Below are 12,743 nucleotides of genomic sequence, written 5' to 3' on the forward strand. Positions count from 1 at the left end.
CATGGTATAGGCCATCGAAGCCACATCAGGCAAACCTCAAGACATGAGACAAATGTCAAGTCACAGCGGTAAAAAGAATACACGGAACATCAAATCAATCGGCAAAAAGGGTCAAGGCTAAATTGGAGCAGTTAAAAATGATCATTTCTAAGCCACTCAAGCTGTATGCCCTATGGATGGTAAATCCCACATTAATGTTCCATATCCTCTATATCCTCTAAATCTAGGGCCCATTTCTTACCACAACCTATCTTGTTACATCCTAAGTATGGGTTCATGTACAAAAGAGGGAATTACCCACTAATAAGTGTAGTGAATCGAGATTCATAAGCGACTTACAATAATTCATGTTAAAGCATATAGATATAACATGCCAGATGTATGTGAAGCACTTGATACATAATAATTGCAAAGATCATGGACTGAAATTTAAATGGAAGCTATCATGTAAATAACTATTGCATACAATCATAAATCAAATATAAGTCACGTTTTAAGAGTCTATGACTAATGTAAGAGATCACATCCTATAAGATAACATGTGTGATTCTGATAAAGACTATTACTTAACCAATTTGGAAATGGAAAGCTTAAGGGTAAGAAATCATCACCTTATGTTTTGAACTGGCCACGTCATCGCTAGGAGGTGCGTGTGCCCTTAAGGTCGAACCCTACCACAAATCATGAATCTTGTACAATTAGATCCAAGTTCTACACACTACATAGGGTTTAAGATCATAGCCTAGGGTTTGAATTATTTATCTTAGTGTTTTCATCCTAGGCTTAGATTTTAGGATTTGAATGCTAATTGATTTACAGTCAATCGTAATGCTAGTACTACTAATGATTTTGAAACAACCATTAATACTAATAATATACTTAATATTAGCCAACGTGACAATAGTAATCATTGTGACGAGAATACATGGTATGCTCTAACATAAATGATAATATTTAATAATGACAAAATAAAATACCAATAGTTATTAATGATAATTTTATTTTATATGTAATAACTAATATCGATTTCAATAATTTACTAACGGCTATTCATTTCTAATATTCATAATCCTAATAATGATAGAAATGACAACAATGATAATTCTAAGTGAAAGAATTTCAATATGGAGGAAAAACGTGGACTCACCTTAGTCGACTCAGTTCAACCCACAAGAACCCTCTATCTCCTCCCTTATTCTATATTTCTCATTTCTTTGTCTCCTTTCTTCTTCCCCACTTCCTTATGCAAGTCTGGCGTCATCTAGACTCAGCCACGACTTAACCCAAACACACCAACCCTCGATTAGATGTTACCAGATTCGAGCGAGTCAAGACTGAGTTGACTTGGCTGGACTTCTCAACTTTCAACTAGTTAGGTATAGGTTTTAGGTAGTTTGCTAACTGCAAGATTAGTTTATTGATCCCCTAGGTCTGATACTTGCCAATTCATCTCTAGATGACTCTAGTATTAGTGATTTGTTTGACTCAGTTGGGAAGTTAAGCGAGTTAACTCGCCACCGAGTTGAGGGGATTCAAACTACCAGTTGTAGAGTTTCTACCTGATCAACGATCGTTCTGAGTTGCTGAGAAATAGCCACAACTCGAGGACTGCACCTTACTAAGTAAATGGTTGTTCTGAACTTCAGGATATGCACATACGAATGTGATCTTAAGGAAAAATAAAAAAGAAAACCGAACAACAGTGGCATGAAATTTCAATTTCCCATCTCATGGACACTGTTAACACTCCCATTACAAGGTGACCTAGGTTCATCTTAAATATCTCCACCACCAGGAGCTCCGTCACCAGCCACAACTAGCAGTGGGCATACATCTACAAACTCATCTACTGATATTTTTTATGTTAATGGATTTGGTTGCACTAGCATAAAAGAAACAGGGCCATCATGTCTGGATACTAGCACACGTACATCATCAGCCTCCTCGACATCCCAAACTTGGAAGCCAGACCTATAGCCTAGCAATAGAACTCGGCGAACAATGTCCACCACAGTTTCTAACTTGTCAAACCCAGCCCATTGCACCTAATCATGTTTGCCATCTTCCACCCGCTCAGCCATCGACGGAGCAATCGACACCCCAGTAGACCGCACTCGAGCAATTGCTAGGTAGAGAAGAAGACCTCCAATAATGGTAGCTTCGACCTCCCTACTTCTTCCTTCAATCTGAGGGTGTCAAATGATTTGGATGGTCGTAGGGGAGCTTGTGAAATGGGGAGTTTGAGGTTCCACAGAGGTTTGAGTGGTGGGTTTAGATATGGGAGGAAGAAGCGGCCGTTTTGGTTTTTATTGTGGAGGAAAACCCTAACCCACTTAGCTGGAATGGACGGCTGAGAATGCTCTATTTGGGATGTCCTAGATTAGCCTTTGCTATCTCATGCGGATCGCCACCCTAACAACAATAGGGACAATTTCCATTTTTGGAAACATGTGTTTGTAGGAACCGTTTGCGGTAGGGATTGTGTACATGCACATGAGCTCCTAAGTGTGAAATCAGTTGGGGTTTGCTCAGACGGAGCATCCGGACCAGATGGATGGTTTGGATTGTCTAGGTGGCTGGTGTAGGTGGGCCACAGATCAAAGAACCAGACGTTCATTCATCAGCTTGTGCAAATCGAAGAGAGAAATTCTCTTTTTAGGAAATTTTCGGGTCAGCGGAGCTTGACTGAGCTACCCTGACCAGTGCACGGTGAGTGCACATCTCTTTGTGCACTTGCACTGCGAGGTGGGGCCCACCATCATGTTCTAGTGAAATCCACTCCGTCCATTCAATCCCGGGGTTCCTAATTAGGGCCCTAGATTGAAGATCAGGTAGATCTAAGGCCTAGGTGGGGCCCATAACTTGATCTGGATTATATTGGTGGATTCCCATCAATTTAATGGTCGGATTATCCCGAAATCGAATGTCAATGGCTAAAAGATCCTAATGGTTCATTTCATAATAGATTACTAACCAATTACTAATATTAATATTAATTTTATTACTATTACCATCTATTACTATCAATATTTCATAAAATTACATTAATAACAAGTAGGAATGAAATTTGTTATATATAATCTATATTATCATGGATTGTTAATATATATTATATGAATATTAGTGAAAAAGAACAAAGATTAGTATATATTATTTGTGTATTAATTGTATAGTTACATATGCCTTATGTTTTAATTTTATATAAAATGTTAAATTATTGGAAATATGTTATTTATTATAAATTTTATTAGTTTACGTAATATAAATTTTATGATTGTATAAATGATGTTACAAATATATAAATATAATATAGGTTATAATTATATATCATTTTAATGTGAAATTTTAAATGCTTATAAAGTATATAAATATTATCTCATAGTGTATATATTTATGTTGTGTTATAGTATTTATTTTAAATGATTACTAAGTAGTTAGATTATAATACACACACACACACACACACACACAAAGTTATCTACATTTGATAATTATTACATATTACATATTCTGAATTTGATGGCCAATCTAATGATCAGATAATTCCAAAATTGATCTTAAGCGTACCTAATGTTTTTCGATTTTATCATCGATACTTATGAGGGTCCCCAAGATAACATGGACAGACCATAACCGTCTCTTTTAGAGTTGGGTGGTTATACCATGTAGGTAAGCGTCAAATCATCCCACAGGAAGTTGCAGGCTTGATGAATGGTAGATCTTATGATCCATAGCTTTAGATTTACAATGGTCGGTTAGATTTATCTATCAATGAAATTAGAATCCTAAGGATAGGTTTTTCTAATGACGTGGTGGTCCGTCTTGAAGAATAATGGATGAATTGCTTGATATATATGTGTGAATTGCTTTCACCGGTCAGATTTAAACCGTAATGAACGTGAATATCTAAGTAGGTTAAGTTTGTATTTATACTAAATTAGATTACATGGTAACACTCGAGTACTGGAAAGTACGGGGTGTTACAGAGCATCTGGAATCTTTCAGGGCGTGGATGAAACTTTATGGCTGCTCGACCGTGGTGATGTGCCGAGCATTCTCCTTAAATCTATTAGGAGCAGCTCGGAAGTGGTTTCGGATATTAAAATCACAATTCATCAACTCATTCACACAACTTAGGAAAGCATTCATCACTAATTTCATCGGAGGAAAAGAAAGGTTAAAGCCAACAACTCACCTCCTCACCATCACTTAGAAAGAAGGTATATGAAATTGAGTTTCAGGAAATGAAGGTATATGAAATTGAAGTTATCTTGATTCTTATTTGGTTGTAGTTGTGTTCATATATGGGTCATGGTTATCATCTACAAAGGATCGTTGTTATCACCCACAAGGGGTCGTTGTTGTCATACACATTGGGTAGTGGATAATGCACAACCCAATATGGATGACAACCACAATCTAGATGAGGGTCTTGGTTACTGTGAAAAATGGATCGTGGTTTGTATGAACTATGGATCGTGGTTATCATACATAATGGGTCATGATTTTCAACCAAAAGGTTTGTGATTTTCATCCACGATGGTTCGTGAGTATGGTTGAGCCACTACCCAATATGAACGACAACCGCGCTCTATTGGTCGTAATAACCACAACCCTTTTCTTAATCGTAGTTGTCATCCACAGTGGGTCGTGGTTCACAACTAGGAAGGGTCATAATGAGTTTATTAAAAAAGACATTAAGATACATGCTAAAATATGGTTTTATTGTAGGACAAAATCCCTTCGATGAGCCCTCTAAGAGGAGAGAATGCTTCACTGCAGGAGCAAATGAAGAAACTTGGAGAGGAGTTCCAAGCAATGAAGGTATATGAAATTGAAGTTATCTTAATTCTTATTTAGTCCTAGCTATGTCCATATATGGGTCGTTGTTATCATCCACAAAGGATCGTTGTTATCATCTACAAGGGGTCATGGTTGGTGCACGACCCAATATGGATGGTTACTGTGAAAAATAAGTCGTGATTTGTATGAACTATGAATCATGGTTATCATCAATAATGGAACGTGATTTTTAACCAAAAGGATTGTGATTTTCATCCACGATGGTTCGTGGTTGTGGTTGAACCACGACCCAATATGGACGACAACCATGCTCCATTGGTCATAATAACCACGATCCTTATCCTGATCGTAGTTGTCATCTACAGTGGGTCGTGGTTCACAACCAGGAAGGGTCGTGGTTGAGTTCCTTAAAAAAGACATTGAAATACATAATAATATATGATTTTATTACAGGATAATGTCCCTTCAATGAGCCCTCTCAGAGGAGAGAATGCTTCACTGCAAGAGCTGATGAAGAAGCTTTGAGAGGAATTCTAAGCAATGAAGGTATACGAAATTGAATTTATCTTGAATCTTATTTGGTCGTTGTTGTGTTCCTTTTTGGGTCGTGGTTATCATCCAAAGATGGATCATTGTTATCATCCACCAGGGGTCATGGTTGTCATATACATTGGGTCGTGACTGATGCACGACCCAATATGGATGACAACCATGATCCAGACCAGGGTCCTGGTTACAGTTTTATAAGGGTTGTGGTTTGTAAGAACTGTGGATTGTGGTTATCATCCATAGTGGATCATGATTTTTCATCCACGATCATCCATGGGTATGAACCACGACTCAATGTGGATGACAACCATGATCCAGATGGAGGGTCGTGGTTCACATTCCAATGAAACATAGTTTCCGTCCATAGTGGGTCGTGGTTGAACCACGACTTAATATGGTCGACAACCACAATCCATTGTTTGTAATAACCATGAGCTTTTTCTTGATTGTCATCGACAGTCGGTCGTGGTTCACAACCAGGAAGGGTCGTCGTTGAATTCATTGAAAAAGATATTGAAATTCATAAATAATATATGATTTTCTTACAGGACAATGTCCCTTCGTTGAGCCCTCTCGAAGGAGAGAATGCTTTACTACAGGAGCAGATGAAGCAGCTTGGAGAGGAGATCTAAGCAATGAACGTATATGAAATTGAATTTATCTTGAATCTTATTTGGTCGTTGTTTTATTCCTTTTTTAGGTCGTGGTTATCATCCAAAGATGGATCATTATTATCATCCACAAGGGGTCGTGGTTGTCATACACATTGGTTCATGGTTGATGCACGACCCAATATGGATGATAACCACAATCCAGACCAGGGTCATGGTTTGTATGAACTATGGATCATGATTATCATCCATAATGGTTCGTGGGTGCAAACCACGACCCAAAATGGTTGACAACCATGATCCAAATGGAGGGTCATGGTTCACATTCCCAATGAAACGTGGTGTCCATCTATAGTGGGTCATGGTGTGAACCATGACCCAATATAGATGAAAACCATGATCCATTGATCGTAATAACCACGAACCTATTCTTGATCGTAGTTATCATCCAAAGTGGGTTGTGGTTCACAACCAGGAAGAGTCGTGGTTGAATTCATTGAAAAAGATATTGAAATTCATTTCTAGTATATGATTTCATTACAGGACAATGTCCCTTCGATGAGCCCTCTCAGAGGAGAGAATGCTTCACTGTAGGAGCAGATGAAGCAATTTGGAGAGGAGATTTAAGGAATGAAGGTATATGAAATTGAATTTATCCTGAATCTTATTTGATCATTATTATGTTCTATTTTGGGTCATAATTATGATCCAATGATGGATCATTGCTATCATCCACCAGGGGTCATGGTTGTCATACACATTGAGTCATGGGTGAATCACGACCCAAGATTGATAATAACCACGATCCAAACTAGGGTTGTTATTTGTATGAACTGTGGATTATGATTATCATCCATAGTGGATCGTGATTTTCATCCACGATGGTTTGTGGGTGCGAACCATGACCCAATATGGTCCATAACCATGCTCCATTGGTTGTAATAACCATGACCCTTTTCTTGATCGTATTTGTCATCCAAAGTGGATCGTGGTTCACAACTTGGAAGGGTCGTTGTCGAATTCATTGAAAAAGACATTGAAATTCATAAATAATATATGATTTTATTACATGACAATGTCCCTTTGATGAGCCCTCTCAGAGGAGAGAATGCTTCACTGCAGGAGTAGATGAAGCAGCTTAGAGACGAGATCCAAGCAATGAAGGTATATGAAATCGAATTTATCCTGAATCTTATTTGGTCGTTGTTGTATTCCTTTTTGGGTCGTGGTTATCATCCACTAGGGGTCGTGGTTGTCATACACATTGTGACGTGGCTAAATCACTACCCAAGATTGATGACAACCACGATCTAGACCAGGGTCGTGGTTACAGTTTTATAAGAGTCGTAGTTTGTATGAATTGTGGATCGTGATTATCATCTATAGTTGATTGTGATTTTCATCCACTATTCGTGGTTGTGAACCACGACCCAATGTGGATGACAACCACGATCCAGATGGAGAGTCGTGGTTTACATTCCCAATAGAACGTGGTTTCTGTCCATAGTAGCTCGTGATGTGAACTACGACCCAATATGGACGACAACCATGATCCATTGTTCGTAATAACCATGACCCTTTTCTTGATCGTGGTTGTCATTCGCAGTGGGTCGTGGTTCACAACCAGGAAGGGTCGTGGTTGAATTCATTGAAAAAGAAATTAAAATTCATCAATAATATATGATTTTATTATAGGACAATGTCCCTTTGATAAGCCCTCTCAGAAGAGAGAATGTTTCACTGCAGAAGCATATGAAACAGCTTCGAGAGGAGATCTAAGCAATGAAGGTATATGAAATTGAATTTATTTTGAATCTTATTTGGTCGTTGGTGTGTTCTTTTATGGGTCGTGGTTATTATTAATATTGGATCGTTGTTATCATGTGTAATTGGTCATGGTTATCACCGAAAGTAGATCGTGGTTATTATCCACAATGGGTCATGGTTGATGCACGGCCCAATGTGAACGAGAGAGGATATACATACAAAATGTATACGTGATTTGCTTTTGGTTTAATAGTTAACAAGTCACTATGAATGTAATGTCTTCTAATATACGATTTTAAAACAAGTCAACAGCTCAACAACAACTGCAACGGTTGAGGATGGGATGAGCCAACTCACTCATTTTAAAGATGGGATGAGCTATCTTAAAGATGACAATGCTGCACTGCGGAAGCAGATGAAGCAACTAATAGAGGATTTCCAAGCTACGAAGGTATATGAATTTTAATTTATCTTGGTCCTTATTTGGTCGTAGTTATCTTCCACAATGGATCATGATTATCATCCACAATAATCGTGGTTATGATGCATGACCCAATGTGGTTGATATGCCTAGTCAAGACAAGGATCGTGGTTATTATTCATAATGGGTTGTAGTTATCATATACATTGGGTCGTGGTTGATGCATGACCCAATGTGGATAAGAACCATGATCTAATATGAGTGATAGATGACAACCACGACCATTCATCTAGGTGATACTTAAATAATATATGATTTTATTACAAGACAAAATCCCTTCGACGAGCCCTCTCAAACGTGAGAATGCACAACTACGGGAGAGAATTCAACAGCTAAGAGAGGAATTCTAAGCATCGAAGGTATATGGAATTGAATTTATTTTGATCCTTACTTGGTGGTAGTTGTGTCTCTTTATGAGTTGTGATTATCCACAATGGATCGTGGTTTCAATCCACAATGGTTCGTGGTTTTCATACACATTAGGTCATGGTTGATGTACGACCCAATTTGGATGACAACCACGATCCAGACGAGGATCGTGGTCACTGTCAACATTAGATCGTTATTATCATGTATATTTGGTTGTGGTTATCACCCAAAGTAGATTGTGGATGTGAACCACAACCCACTATCATTGACAACCATGATCCCTCGATTGAGTCGTGGTTATTAGGAACCATGGATCATGGTTATCATCCATAGTGGATCTTGGTTTTCATCCACATTGGGTCGTGGTTCATCAACGATGGTTCATGGTTGTGAACTACGAACCAATGTGGATGACAACAACGTTCAATTTGAAGGGTCGTGGTTCGTATTCCCAATGGATCATGGTTTCCGTCCATATTGAACCATGACCCTATATGGATGACAACCATGATCCACGACCCTAGCCAAATGTGAATCATAACCATGATCCAGTTCAAGGGTCACGGTTCAGATTCTCAATGAATCGTGGTATCTGTCCACAGTGGATAGTGGTTCAATCAGAGTGGATTGTGGTTCATCCTCTCCTCATTTCCCTACATGACGTGTTAAAATACATAAATATTATACTATTGTATTATAGGAAAAAATCCCTTCAATGCAAATAGTCAAAGCAAAAATGAAGCAGTTGAAAGAGCACGATGCTTCGTTAAGGCAGGAGATGAACCTGCTAAATAATGAAGTTAATAAGAAAAATGTATGTGAAATTACATTTGTTTTAATTTTTAAATAGACATTATGTTATGAATAGCATAGATAATATGTGATTTTATTATAGCTCAAAATCAGTACTTCGCAAGTGAGTGAGAAAAGGAGAGACAGGCAATGGGTACAATAGCCGCGACTATGGTGGATGCTACTCCTGTTGCTGATGTACTTAGGCCACAAAGCAATACACTTGCCTCAAAATTTCTATCTTCTCCATACACGGCTCCAAATTCTTCTCCTATAAAGGAGAGTCGTCAGGGGTACATGGATCCCGACCGAGCTATAACTAATGCTGAAGACAATGAGTTGAGACTTGTCAGAGAATCAGGTTCATACAAATGGTTGAAAAGCATCTATGACTTAAATTCATGGGTCGACTCTGAGGTAAGTTTCTATCATTTCTTTTTCTTTATTTAATATCAATGTATGAATATTATATGACACATTTTTCTCATTACGTAGGCCATCGATCTATACTTAAACTACCTATTAACACGTCAAGAAAATCGATCGCGAGGTAGACAGGACTGCGCATTCGTCCCGTCACTATTTATGATAATGTGAATTTGAGGACCATAGTTTTTTTTAAAAACAACATTAATTATTTATGCTTCTAAACACTATCCAATATCTCAATAGTAAATCATGAAAATTCAACTTGGCTTGTTACGCACTTATGGAGTTGGGAACCATAAGGATCGACAAGTCATGAAGTCTGAAAAATTGAATGAAAATCTTATAGATATAGTCGACGGTAATGGTAAAACGAAGCCTCTATGAAAATATGAAGTGGGAAGATCTTAGTTACTTGGACATGTACTAGGACTTAAAAGATATTATTTATTTTAGAAAAGCATGAGTTTAACTGTTTTCATATTTCTTGTGCTTGACAGTTATACATCCCACTCAACACGAGGCAACAACAGTAGTTGATGGGTGTTGTTTCTCTGAAGAAGAGAGATGTCACTTTATATGATAGCATAAGTATTGATTGGAAAGAGAAAAATGAGCTGGTCGTCACGCAGGTAATGGATGGTCTGAGGTAGTTATTCCATATTCTTGATGGTGGAGCTAAGTTCTGAGAGAAGCCATGGAATGTGAGGATAATCACTGATAGACCCACGCAAAAAAACTCTGACGATTGTGATGTCTTCATGATGAAATTCATGGACTTCTTGAGTACCATGCATGCAATTGATTTTACACCTGTAAGTATATATTTATTCATCTACATTAAATCCTGATTGCTTTGTCTTTTATTTTAATATTAGTTCATTCTTTTTCTATAGGAGAAAATTCCTAAATATAGAAAGACAATTGCATACGACTATCTATAGTACAAGAAAGTGGTTGATGATGTTTTTGCGAAGAAACAGGAAGAGATATCAAGTAGACCAATGAAGAGAGCCAAACACTAATTTAGTATTGAATGCTGAATGGATTGGTGTAGATAATGTTTCTTCTTATTATTATCTGTAATGGTTTAGTGAATGAGATGGGTCGTAATTGTCCATGATCATCATAATTGTCTTACACTTTAGCTCGTGACTGTAATGTTATATGGGTCATGGTTGTAAACCACGAGTATTTGCAGATGATAACCACGATCCATTTTTCATGTGAACTAAGATGCATTTTAGAAGTGAACCACGATGCATTCCATCGTGGATGAAAATCACTATCCGTGTAACATGAGAACCACGACCCATGTAACAGGAAAACCCTGACCCATTATAACCACGACCTATATAACATGATAACCATGGATCCATTTAATGTGAGAACCATGACCCATATGACATGACAACCATGGACCATGACAACTGATAACAACGATCCATGCAACACGACAACCACGACCCATATAACATGAAAACCACGAACCATAACAACTGACAAACACGATCAATGTTTCACAACAACCATGACCCATATAACATGACAACCACGACCCATATATAATGACAACCACGACCCATATGACATGATGACCACGAACCATAACATTTGACAACCATGACCCATGACAACTGACAACCACAACACTTATATAACTGAGAACCACGACCCATGTAACATGTCAAGCACAATCCATGACAACTGATAACCACAACACCTATATAACTGAGAACCACGACCCATGTAACATGTTAACCACGATCCATATAACATGTCAACCACGATGCAACATTGTGGGGCCAATGAGTTAGGACTTTAACACGGCCCTTGCAACCATGACCCTTACCACATGACAATCATGACACTCACTACGACCATATATGACATTTTATTGCACCCAAAAATTACATTATACGTGAGGAAGAAGAAGAACAGGACAAGGAAGAAGAAGAGTGGCAGATAGGAGCTATAGGTGGGCCAATTTGAGGTCTTCAAATCTTTTAGCAACCTCAGCTCTTGCTTCCTTTGCCGCGTTGGACCTCTCGATCCAGTGCAGTCTTTTCTTGTTAAAGTCCTACTCGCGAGTACAGTGCAGCCTGTTCTTCCCAACTGCTTCAGGGCGGGCTGGCAGAGCCCTACAGGCGAGACAGAGCGGAAGAACACCGCTCGATTTCTCTGTCCGCCTCAGAGAAATTATCTCCGAGTTGCCGGAGTTCTGAAATGATCTTCAGAATTTCCTATGGAGGCCATTGATATTCAGGAAGATCGACAACATCCCTAAAAAAAGGAAAGGGATCACCCATAAAGGAAGAACATGAGAAGGACACGATGCCTTCTTCAAATATCTCCTCTATTATTTTGATTGAAAGAGCAAAGAAATCCATGAATATTTAAGGTGTTGCAATAAGGATTCTGGTTCGGATTGGCTTGTGAAAGTAATTTGAAACTCAAGTACCACTTTTATAGGTTGGTGAACTAGTGGTTAATGTGATTAGGATGCGGTGAGACTGTTATTTTTTCGATGTTAGGTGAACCGTTTTTCAAAATTACGGGGAAGTAGCGAAATGAATGCGATTTTCTAAAAAAGAATGTGGTGCTATTATCGTGGTCAAGGTATGAGGTGCACCCACGACCCATATAACATGACAATCATGACCTATATAACATTATGTAATAATGTTATTACTATCAGGGCTAGGGCACATAACATAATATCAGCCTCATCCTAATATTATAACAATGTTATTAATTGCATGAAAATTACGATCCATTGAGCATGTCATCCACGATCCTTTATTCACGACAATAATGATCCATTGAGCATGTGAATCACGACCCTTTCTACGGAATGCGATTGCCATCCACAAAGTGTCGTGGTTAATACACATGCATCATATACTTAAATATCAGCATCAATAATTAGATTACAGTCCAGAAGC

The sequence above is a fragment of the Magnolia sinica genome, chromosome 6 (genome assembly GCF_029962835.1).
Source record: "Magnolia sinica isolate HGM2019 chromosome 6, MsV1, whole genome shotgun sequence".
In the NCBI taxonomy this organism is placed as follows: domain Eukaryota; kingdom Viridiplantae; phylum Streptophyta; class Magnoliopsida; order Magnoliales; family Magnoliaceae; genus Magnolia; species Magnolia sinica.